The following is a 10,171-nucleotide window of genomic DNA, read 5'->3' on the forward strand; positions in this document are numbered from 1 at the left end:
GTGTGTGTGTACTTCCTGAAAAGTTTGCCATGAAGCCCCAGAACAAAAGTTCGATCCCTCAGCTGCAGTATGTCCAAACTGTCTGTCCCCAAGAGGTTCTGTGTGTCACAATGGTCCTTTAAGATGAGTCTGAGATAGTGTATTCCTAAATGACATATCAAGCAGTTTTCTTGTTTGGGATAGCTGTAAACTTTGCTGTGGCACCATATGCATGGGCCTTGATTTTTGTTTTTGACTGTATTGTCACATGCAACTGCATTTCATTCATCTGTATTTAGTACATTGTAAGACCATCTTATAATTGTTTTCAAGGTCTGGTGATTTTTTCGTACCTCTTAAAGACTTCGTTTTGACTGAACTCAGACTGAGAAGTAGACGCGCTCAGCTCAGACAGCCTAGGTCTCCTGCCATCTGTTTTTGGTGTTTTCCTTTGGCTTCTTTCATTCTCTACCAAACATTTAATATATTCTGCAGCCTCCTCCTTGGTTCTCCTATCATGTGTTTCTTCAGAGCAAGACACTGGCAATTGTGTCTCAGGACACATGGAGTAGTGAGATGCTGGATCTTAGGTTCTGTGGTCCTGGGTTTATCGCCTTCTTTGTTTAAGGGCTTTCTTAAGGATCACATGTTGGCAGACAACATCTTCTTTAGAGAGACTGAAAAGCTTCTGGATCCTGCTAGCTCTTTGGGGTCCCAACTGCCAGGCACAGTAGTATCTGTCAGTCCAGGAAGCTCTCTCTCTTCTTTGGGCTTTTTTTGTGTTTTTTTGTGTTGTTGTTTTGTTCTGTTTTTTTTACAATAACCAACTTGAGAAAGCTCAGGTTGGAATCCACAAGGCATTTGTGAAGAGGCTTGCACTTCCTCTCTCCAGTTCTCCCTGGTCTGTAATAGCGGTTCACAGGGGTCACATATCAATTATTCTGCATATCAGATATTTACATTATGATTCATAACAGTAGAAAATTACAACTATGAAGTAGCTAAAAAATTAATGTTATGGTTGGGGGTCACCACAACATGAGGAACTGTATTAAAGGGTCGCAGCATCAGGAAGGTTGAGGACCCCTGGTCTATAACAAGAATGCCCCACACTCATCAGCAGGCACACTCTGCCATGAGTCAAGACATCTTGCTTCACGAGAAAACCTTGTTTGTCCTTCCCACCACAAATTCAGACCACATAACTCCTCCCCTCTTCTCCCAGAGCATCTGCAGCTCCTTCCGTGGCCACATGCTTCTCCCAGAAAGTACAAAGCATGCATTCATCCTCCACTTCAGTGAGTTTCTGACAGCGGGTGGTTCTGAAGGGGTCATTCAGCTTCATCCTGACACTGCCAACCACCTAGGAGGGTACATGAAAAAAAGCATCTTATAATTTTAAAATTCATTTTATGAGTACCAGATACTTATGCTATTTCTTTTATTGCGATAAAAGTGAAGTTATAAATGGAGAGTCTATTTTATTAGGGCATGTAACAGAGGTAAATTTCCTAAAGTATAGTCTATGAGACTATTCAGTAGTATTAGATAGTACTAAGTCGTTTTCCAAAGTGATATGCCATTTAGAATTCTCAGAACTATTTTAGAGTTTGTGTCCCTGGCTCAGAGGATGGTTTCGTGGCTTTAGATGCCTGCTACCAAGCCTGATGACCTGAGCTCAGTCCTTGTAACCCACATATTGGAAGGAGAGAACTGACTCAGTTGTCCTCTGATCCCCACATGTGCATTGTGGCATGTGTGTGCTCACTCAGATACACACACAAAATAAGTAAATGTAACGTAATGATGGAAGAAGAGTTGTGCATCTGAACATTGCTATTACCTAGTCGATGTAATGCGTGCCAAATATCACCCCCAAAGTCATTTTAATTTCCACTTTCATCACAGAAAATGTTGAACGTGTCTTCATATATGTTTGCTGTTTGAAATTTCTGTGGAATTCTCTTGTACAGCCTCTGTCTTTCCTATCAAGTTACTTGTCTTTTGATGTTGCATATCGTTAGCTGTTCTAGATTCTAATCCCTCATTGCTTTCAGTTGTACCAATTATCTCTTCCTTTCAAAGTCTGTTATTTGTGTTTTCAGTTTCTTGAGAGTGTCTTTTAGGAAACAGTATTTTAAATGTTGATGTAGTCAAATGTATTGGTCTTTGGGTGGTTGGGACATTACATAACTTATTTAAGGCATCCTTCTCTACCCTGACATCATAAAACTTTTCCCTAAAAGTGGAAAACTTGGCCCAGCATGGGAGTGCACACCTTTGATTCCACCACTTGGGAGGCAAAGGTGTGAAGATCTCTGTGAGTTCAAGGCCAGTTTGGTCCATATAGCAAGTTCCAGACCATGCAGGGCTGCATAGTGAGACACTTTCTCAGAAAGAGGAAAAATGTATCAACTGGTTCTTCCCCTTCACATCCTCAGTCCTTGTGGAGCTGTTTTTAAGAATGTCGTGAGGCAGGAATCCAGCTTTAGTCTTCTGTGTCGTAAGCAATCATGCCGTTGATTGAAAGCTGAGCCATGCACTCTGACAACTGCGTTGCTACTTTAGCTTCTTAGTATCTTGATATCTGAAATAAAAAGCTCCGTTGTTATTATTGTAGTTTGGCTTTCTTTTGTGTCCTTTGCTCTTTAATGTGTATTTTAGAACCATCTTGTAAAGAAATAGCCTATTTGTATTTTTTACTGGAATTGCAATGAATCCATTGAGTTTCAACCCACTCCGTGTTGCCTTCAATTGCTAAAACACCACTGAAATCAGTCATGCCCAAATCACCAAAAACTAGATGTTGTCAAATCCGTTGGTTTTTCTCTTTGTTCTCTCACCTTATTGACCTGTTAACAGCATGCAACCTAGATGAGAATGCCCTCCTTCCATACTCAGCATGTGCTCTGGGCTGTGGAGCATCATGCTGTCCTGATTTCCCCCCTAACCTAGGAAGGGAACCCCTCAGTTTTTACAGGTGGCTGCTTCACCTCTAGCTGACCTCTGAGAGTTGGAGTGCCAAAGACCTGCTATTTACTTCTCTTCCCCATTTCACTCTCAGGGTTGTGGTTTTCTAGTCCATGGCTTCCAATATTACTGTGTATTACTGACCACTTAAACATAGAGATACATAGATTTAGATGTCCGGTGGTATCCCTGGTATACTTGACATTCCCAGCTGGACTTCAAGCTGACATAAAAAATTTAATGTACATTAAAAAAAAAAAAAAGTTCTACCCTAAATATGATTCTTTCTGTGGTGGTTTGAATGATAATGGTCCCCATAGGCTCATCTGTTTGAATGTTTGGTCCCTAGTTAGTGGAACTGTTTTAGGGAGGATTAGGAGGTATGATCTTCTTGGAGAAGATGTGTCATAGGAGGTAGCAGGCTTAAGGTTTCAATAACCCATGTCAGTCCCCATCTCTGCCTGCTGCTTGTGGGTTAGATATAAACTCTCCACTACTGCTCTAGCACCATGACTTCCTGCCTGTTGCCACGCTCCCTGCCATGATGGTCATGGATTTAGCCTGTGAAACTGTAAACAAGGCTCTGATTAAGTGCTTTCTTTCAGATGTTGCCTTGGTCATAGTGTCCCTTTACAGCAATAACTAAGACACTTTTCCAGACTAAATAAATAACACCATCGCGTATCTATGTTCTTAACTAAAAGAATGAATAAACATATCCGGGTGGTGGTGGTGCATGCCTTTAGTCCCAGCACTAGGGAGGTAGAGCCAGGCGGATCTCTGTGAGTTCGAGGCCAGCCTGGTCTACAAAGCAAGATCCAGGACAGGCACCAAAACAACACAGAGAAACCCTGTCTCGAAAGAAACCAAACCAAACCAAACAAAACAAAACACAAACACAAAAACAAAGAAAAAATAAACAACAACAAAACCAAACTAGAACCTAAGTCGTTCTCATCTGAATCCACTCATTCTCTGCACCTAACCCATTAACAGGTTGCAGATGCTACCTCCAAAATTTCTTTTAAATCCTTTTCTTTATGTCTGTTTCATCTACCATCACAACAACAGTTGAAATCCCATTTTCCTTTTGATTTGATAACAGAAACAGCCTCCTAATCAATGTCTCTGCATGTGTCTTGCCTCATTGTAATTCACTCTTCACTAGGTGATGAGCATGACCTCAGAGTTAGGGCAGAACCTGTGCTTTCTTGGCTTAACATCTTCCAAGGACCTCTCATTGTAATTAGAATACAATCCGAAGTCCACACAAGGCCTACTAGGCAGGCTCTTGCCTGCTTCCTGGGGCTTTTTCTCACTAAGTCCATTCCCAGCAGCCCCCTTTTGCTTCCTCAAACATGCCAAGCTCGTCCTTACTTGGAGCCCTTGTCTGTGCTGACCCTGATGCCCTTAGCTCACAGCGTGGTTTTTGTGTCCTTAATCTGCTATCGGCTCAAATAGAGAAGAGATCTTCCCTGACCTAAAGAGTGTCACCCACCATAAAACTTCTGAAAGTGTTCTTGCTTACTGATTTAGGTGTTTATTCTTGACTAGAAGTAAAGTCTTTGAAGGCTGGGGCCTTGTCTGTCCTGTTCATCCTTGTTCCTGCACCTACAATAGTGTGTCTGTCACCTAAGAGTCCCTTGAAAAATGTTTACTCAGTGGATAAAGTCCTCTCAGAAAGATATGTAGTATGATGAGGAAAGAAGCCAGATGGCTACAGCCTAATGATACCTTAAAGGCTTAAACTACAATTCAAAACTAGTCATGTGAATAGGCTTGACACAGAGAGCAATGAAGAAAAATGAAACTAATGTGCTGGGGTGTGAGCATTAGCGGCATTTCCTTCCATACATTGTTGTTCTGCTACTGCTGTAATAAGTCAAATCAAATAAAACCAACTCTGAGGTCATATGTTCTCAAAATGAAATAAAGCACAGTCAACTTGTGAAAACAGTTTATATTTATGATATTGAAAGAAGAAATGAAACTTACAAATGAAACTCCACATGGGTGTGTTCTTTTTCCCCTTTGATGACAATCCAATTCATGCAATCATCCAAATACTAAACTTACATTTATTTTATTATGTTCTTTTCATCTGGAGGTTGCTGAGGATTGAACCCAATGTCTTATGTACGCAGTTCACGCCTGCTCTTTATCTGCCCTTCCCCGCAGGCCCTAGATTTAAAAAGAATGATTCATCTCTGCCACCATCACTATGTAATTCATATATTGTGTTTCTGACCTGTTTTAGAGAATGAAAAGCCAAACATTTTCAGCATTTACGTGAATTTTCTCTTGGTTTTAAATACTATTTGTTTTAGCTGGCTGCATAAATAAAAACTAATTATAACAAATACAGTGCCCTGCATTACAAATAGAAAATATTTGAGTAGTTAACGAATGATAAATGTGTGAGATGCAGTAGCCTATGCAGCCTATCAAGTCCCACCAAATTCAAGTGCCCAGACAGGAATTCCACTGTGATAGTATTGACAGGCAAGGCCTTCCAGAGGTGACTGGGGCCTGGGGTGGATCACTCAGGAATGCTTTTAGTGTTCCAATAAGAAAAGCCCAGAGAGCTAACTAACACTCACAGAACTCAACCACCCTGATGCTCTGAACTCAGACTTGGCAGCATCTAGATTCTGAGAAATCATTTTTTTGGTCTTTTATTTGTTGTTTTTCTAGAGTACTTTTATTTAAGAAAATAAAAGCAACTGAACATGTGCCTCTATATCTTCTTTTTTATGAACAATGCAGTATATTGTTATTATTGCTTGGCCTCCGTTTCCTTCAATAATGTATGCCAGTAATATCTCATTTATAGATGATATTGTTTCATATAATTCCATCGCATGGACATATATTTATTTATAGATGTTAGACTTCATTGTTTATAAATAACACATGTAACCAAATTCCTATTGTTGAGTGAGATAGTTTCTGCTGTTACAAATTGGTATCTAATACAATGGGTAACCTCATACAAGCACCCCTTTATACGTATGCAAATGTATCTGATCCATACCTAAAGGTGAGAGATTACTGGGCCAAAGAGTAAATGTATAGGTAATGCCCTACTCTTGAATTCTCAGCCTTAACTCCTCAGTTACCTGCCAGCCTGAAATTTTGCCTTGGTCAGCCATGCCCTCGGATTGCAGGGCTACATGCTTTAATGCCTGCATGCAATCAGAGGCTGGATGGGCCCACAATGGCCATCTATAGAGTGGAGAGCTAGGAAACCCAGCAGCTACCTAGTTTAAGAGTCCTCGGGGTGAAAGGTGCCAATGACACAGCCCTAGTCCACAGAGCCCACAGCTGGAGGCATGGAAGCTCCCTGAAGACTCATTGCTGCAGCCAATATCCAAGTACTATGGGTGAAAATAACAGGGGAAAAAAACTGCAGCTGAGGTCAGTGGTGTTCCTAACCCTGGGGTCGGCTTGCACCAGCGCCCAGAGGTCAGGAGCCTCTAGCTGCACAAGATGAGGAAGACAGACAGGGCTTGATGCTGTACAGTACTCCCCCCCCCAACACCCCACACACCCCCATTCCACGACACAACAGAATGTGAACCTGGTCCCAGAAGTTTCAGGCTGTGATCACCAGGCTCCATTGCTTTAGACGTGAGGCAGAATACTATGGTGGCGGAAACATGGCAGAGAGTGGGCTATTAGCAGAGACAGCAATATTTGTTATTTATAAGCCATCCAAATGATAGTGTTCTGTAATAGTAACCCGAAATGACTAGGGCTTACTTGCTTTATTTTAATGTATGGCCTAACAAATTTGTATTATGATGTCCTTATGATGTGTCGGGCACTGTTCTGGGGACTTTAAAGCCTGACCTATTTCATTCAGTTCTCCTCAAAACTCTTGGATGAGGTGCTATCGTCCTATTTCTCTGATGACGAGACTCTTATACCTAGTGGGTAGTAGATTCTCAAAGCTCACACCACTAGTTTCCATACCAAAGCTGACGTTGAGATCCAGACAGTGCTAGCCACAGATGTTGGCTTTAACTGGATGTGATAGTAATTGGAAATTAAGTAAGTAAAAGTGTTTTCTATGCACGATTGAGATAATACTTGTGTCTGTTTCATATTTTCGATGGTACCTTGTTCTGAAATGCTGTAAGAGCTAGGACCATAACAGGTTTCTGAAGTATCTCTGAACACAGATGTTACTCTGAAGGATACTGTTAATATTCCTTTGCTCAGAGCGACTGAGGACCACTTGGCAACTTGTGTACTCCACAGCTCCAGAGAGCCCTGCCCATGCAGACTCAGTCAGAATGGCATCCCTGAGGCCGTTAGGATTTCTCCATCTGCAATGGACCTGCAGGTGGCCTAAAGGTTTGCTGGCTGTCTAAGAGCATGCCTTTCAACCAGATCCTTCTCTTGGTATAATAGCAGTCCTTTTTCAGTTATACATCCATCAGTGTTTAAAATTAAGAGGACATATTAAAACGCCACTCTGTATACTTTTGAATTGGTGTGTTACCTTTTCGGTTTTAGCCCCATAAAACGGGCTTAAATGTTTAGGTATCTATACACAGTGGAGTTGCTTTTTTTATTTTATTTTATTTCTATGTGGGATATTATGGTTTTAAATGACTTCCCAGGGGCTTTGGGATAAGTATCTGGCAACAAAAGGCAAATGACAATATGGGAAGAAATCTAACCCAAGATTTATTCCTTCATCTGTTTGCCTTTAGATAGTTGTGATATCATTCAATTAGACTATTTTGTGTGTTCCAGTGTCCATGTGCGTGTGTGTTATGTTGTATCTGTGAGTGTGGAGGCTCAGGCCATACACCTTATTTTGAGGCAGGATCTCCCATTGGCCTGGGGCTCTTCAGCCCTGGGGTTACAAGCACACACTACCATACCTGGCCTTTTTTTTTTTTTTTTTTTTTTCTCATTTGAGAACAAATTCAGGTTCTCATGCTTTCAAAACAAGCATGTTAGTGACTGAGCAGTTTCCCTGGCCCTATTACATCTTAATGCAGTCAAATGCTACTCAATTGATCTGGTCCTTGTAGACAACTAAATTTGACCCTAAAAGGTAGGCGCTGTCATTTCCAGAAAGGACAGGGCTAGATGAGCCATGTGTACAAGGGACCTACAGAGCCGTCTGGCTTACCCTTTCTTCAGATCACTGAAGCCTTGGGTCAAGAGGGTTGGTAGGTAAACACAGCTGGCTGGTGAGAAGAATGAGATGGAACGTACGATAATTTCCCCTGTGATATCTCACTGTACCCTTACCTCTGTAGAAAACCCAAACTCTATTTCGTGAGGGTACTCCTATTCTTCTGTTCCAGTTTTGTGATTTTTCTTTGGACAACATTTACTGACAACCAGTAGAGTTCTTTGAGCAGGAATTCTGTCTCTTCCATCTTTAGACAAAGAATTTTTTTATAGAATAAAAACCACTGATTGGTAATACTGGTCATCACCTACAAGTCTGAGCTCTATCACTACTGACTCATGTGTAATGACTGGTCAGTTCTCTTCCATGTACTTCTTTCAATGTGAACTGAGAGACTGGAGTATATGGTCCACTATGTACTTTGCAGCACTTGTAGTCATCCTTCCGGGAAGCACCATTGTGATGCCAAATTATCTTATCCTTAAGCACTTTTGGAGCACATAACAATCTTTTCGGTCCTTGATAAATGAGGTAATGTGTTCAGTGGCTTAGTCAGGTTTGCAGCCTTGTTTTTCACAGGCTGCTCTTAGGACTGGGTATTCTGGTGCTCTCATGTTCTGTTTTCTGTTTCTAAATCACTGCTGAATATACCGTATGCTGACCTGTCATTCTGTTCTGGTTAGTCTAGATTTACTTTTTGTTTTGGATTTTTGAACAAGGAGACATAATTGCTGAGAAGGAAAAGCTCCCAGGTGGACTTTTCAGAGTTTCAGGGCCCTGTCAAGAGTTACACACTTATGGCCATGGTTAAGCCAGGAATTAGTGCCTGACTCAAAGGTCCCATGAACAATCACAAGGGATCTGGCTTAGGCACTTAGCCCCAGACAGATGCTCACACCTGGGGAGTGAACAGCAGGCTGCAATGCATCATCTTTCTTGGAGCTTTTGAATAGACTCACACACACAAATGGGCTGCAGGCAGAGAGCCGCAGAGCCAGAGGCATACTGTGCAAAAACTTCAAACAAAAGCAACGCTGCCATGAATCGGGGGAAAGTTGGAAAACAAACGGAGTTGGAGAGCGGCTGAGTCACAATAATAACAGTGGATTCACTGGAGCAAGGTTAAATAAACAAACCTGAGGTGGCGGCCAGATGACCAGACAAGCGACGCTCCCGTCATCCTGGCTTTAGAAGGTGTTACAGCACACTGCAAATTCTAGCTCTCTATGAAACTGAACTGGCCACAGACTGCTTCTTGTAGCCCCATAACTTCTCACAGCTCTTTTGAAAAATTTCCATCCCCTGCACTAACCTGGTTATGTGCCTGTGCCTTGCCGACTGAAAGAGTCAAAAGAACGTGGCATCTTGATTGAATGCACAGTACCAGGCCTGAATGTTGCAATGTAGTCAGGACTCTGCACTCAGTCTATTTTGCTGAGTGAAGAGGTAGGGTTCGGCCTTACTTTGGGGGAATGGTTGAGTCTGTGTTAGACCCGTGAGAGAGTAGTTTCTTATCTAGATGAAGTTGAGGCCAACGTTCTCTGAAAACTTGCAGGCTGGAGCTGAGAGAGGCCTCGAATGGCAACACATGCAGTCATTTAACCCAAGCCACGTCTTCTTCTGCTGGTTCTGGCAGCAGATTCAGTTTTTCCACGACCTCATGGGTCCCAGATAAAGGAACTGGTGGGCTGATAGAGAAAGGAGTTTGGAGAAATGGAGGAGGAGGAGGCCACTAACCAAAGACCACTGCCGCTAATTACAAGGAGATGCTCTCCTTACAAGAAAGCCCATAGAGGCGAGATGCATGCAGACGTCCCCATTTGAAAGCGAAAGGACATTCTGTTTAAATCCAGTCCCGTGTGTCTAATGTGATAGAAACTGACTTTTATCAATAGGCATGAAGAGCAATCATTAGCCTTTGAATTCTGTGATTTTTCTGAAGCATCGTATTCTATACCCCAGTGCTCTCATGAGGGGAGCTGTTTTGTTTATGCGTTTGAGCCTTTTCAACACGCTCTAAATTGAAACAGAGAATCTATTCTTTTTTTTTTTCTCCTGCTGCTGCTA

This window comes from Peromyscus californicus, unplaced genomic scaffold, assembly GCF_007827085.1.
Source record: "Peromyscus californicus insignis strain IS unplaced genomic scaffold, ASM782708v3 Scaffold_9__1_contigs__length_137607984, whole genome shotgun sequence".
In the NCBI taxonomy this organism is placed as follows: Eukaryota; Metazoa; Chordata; class Mammalia; order Rodentia; family Cricetidae; genus Peromyscus; species Peromyscus californicus.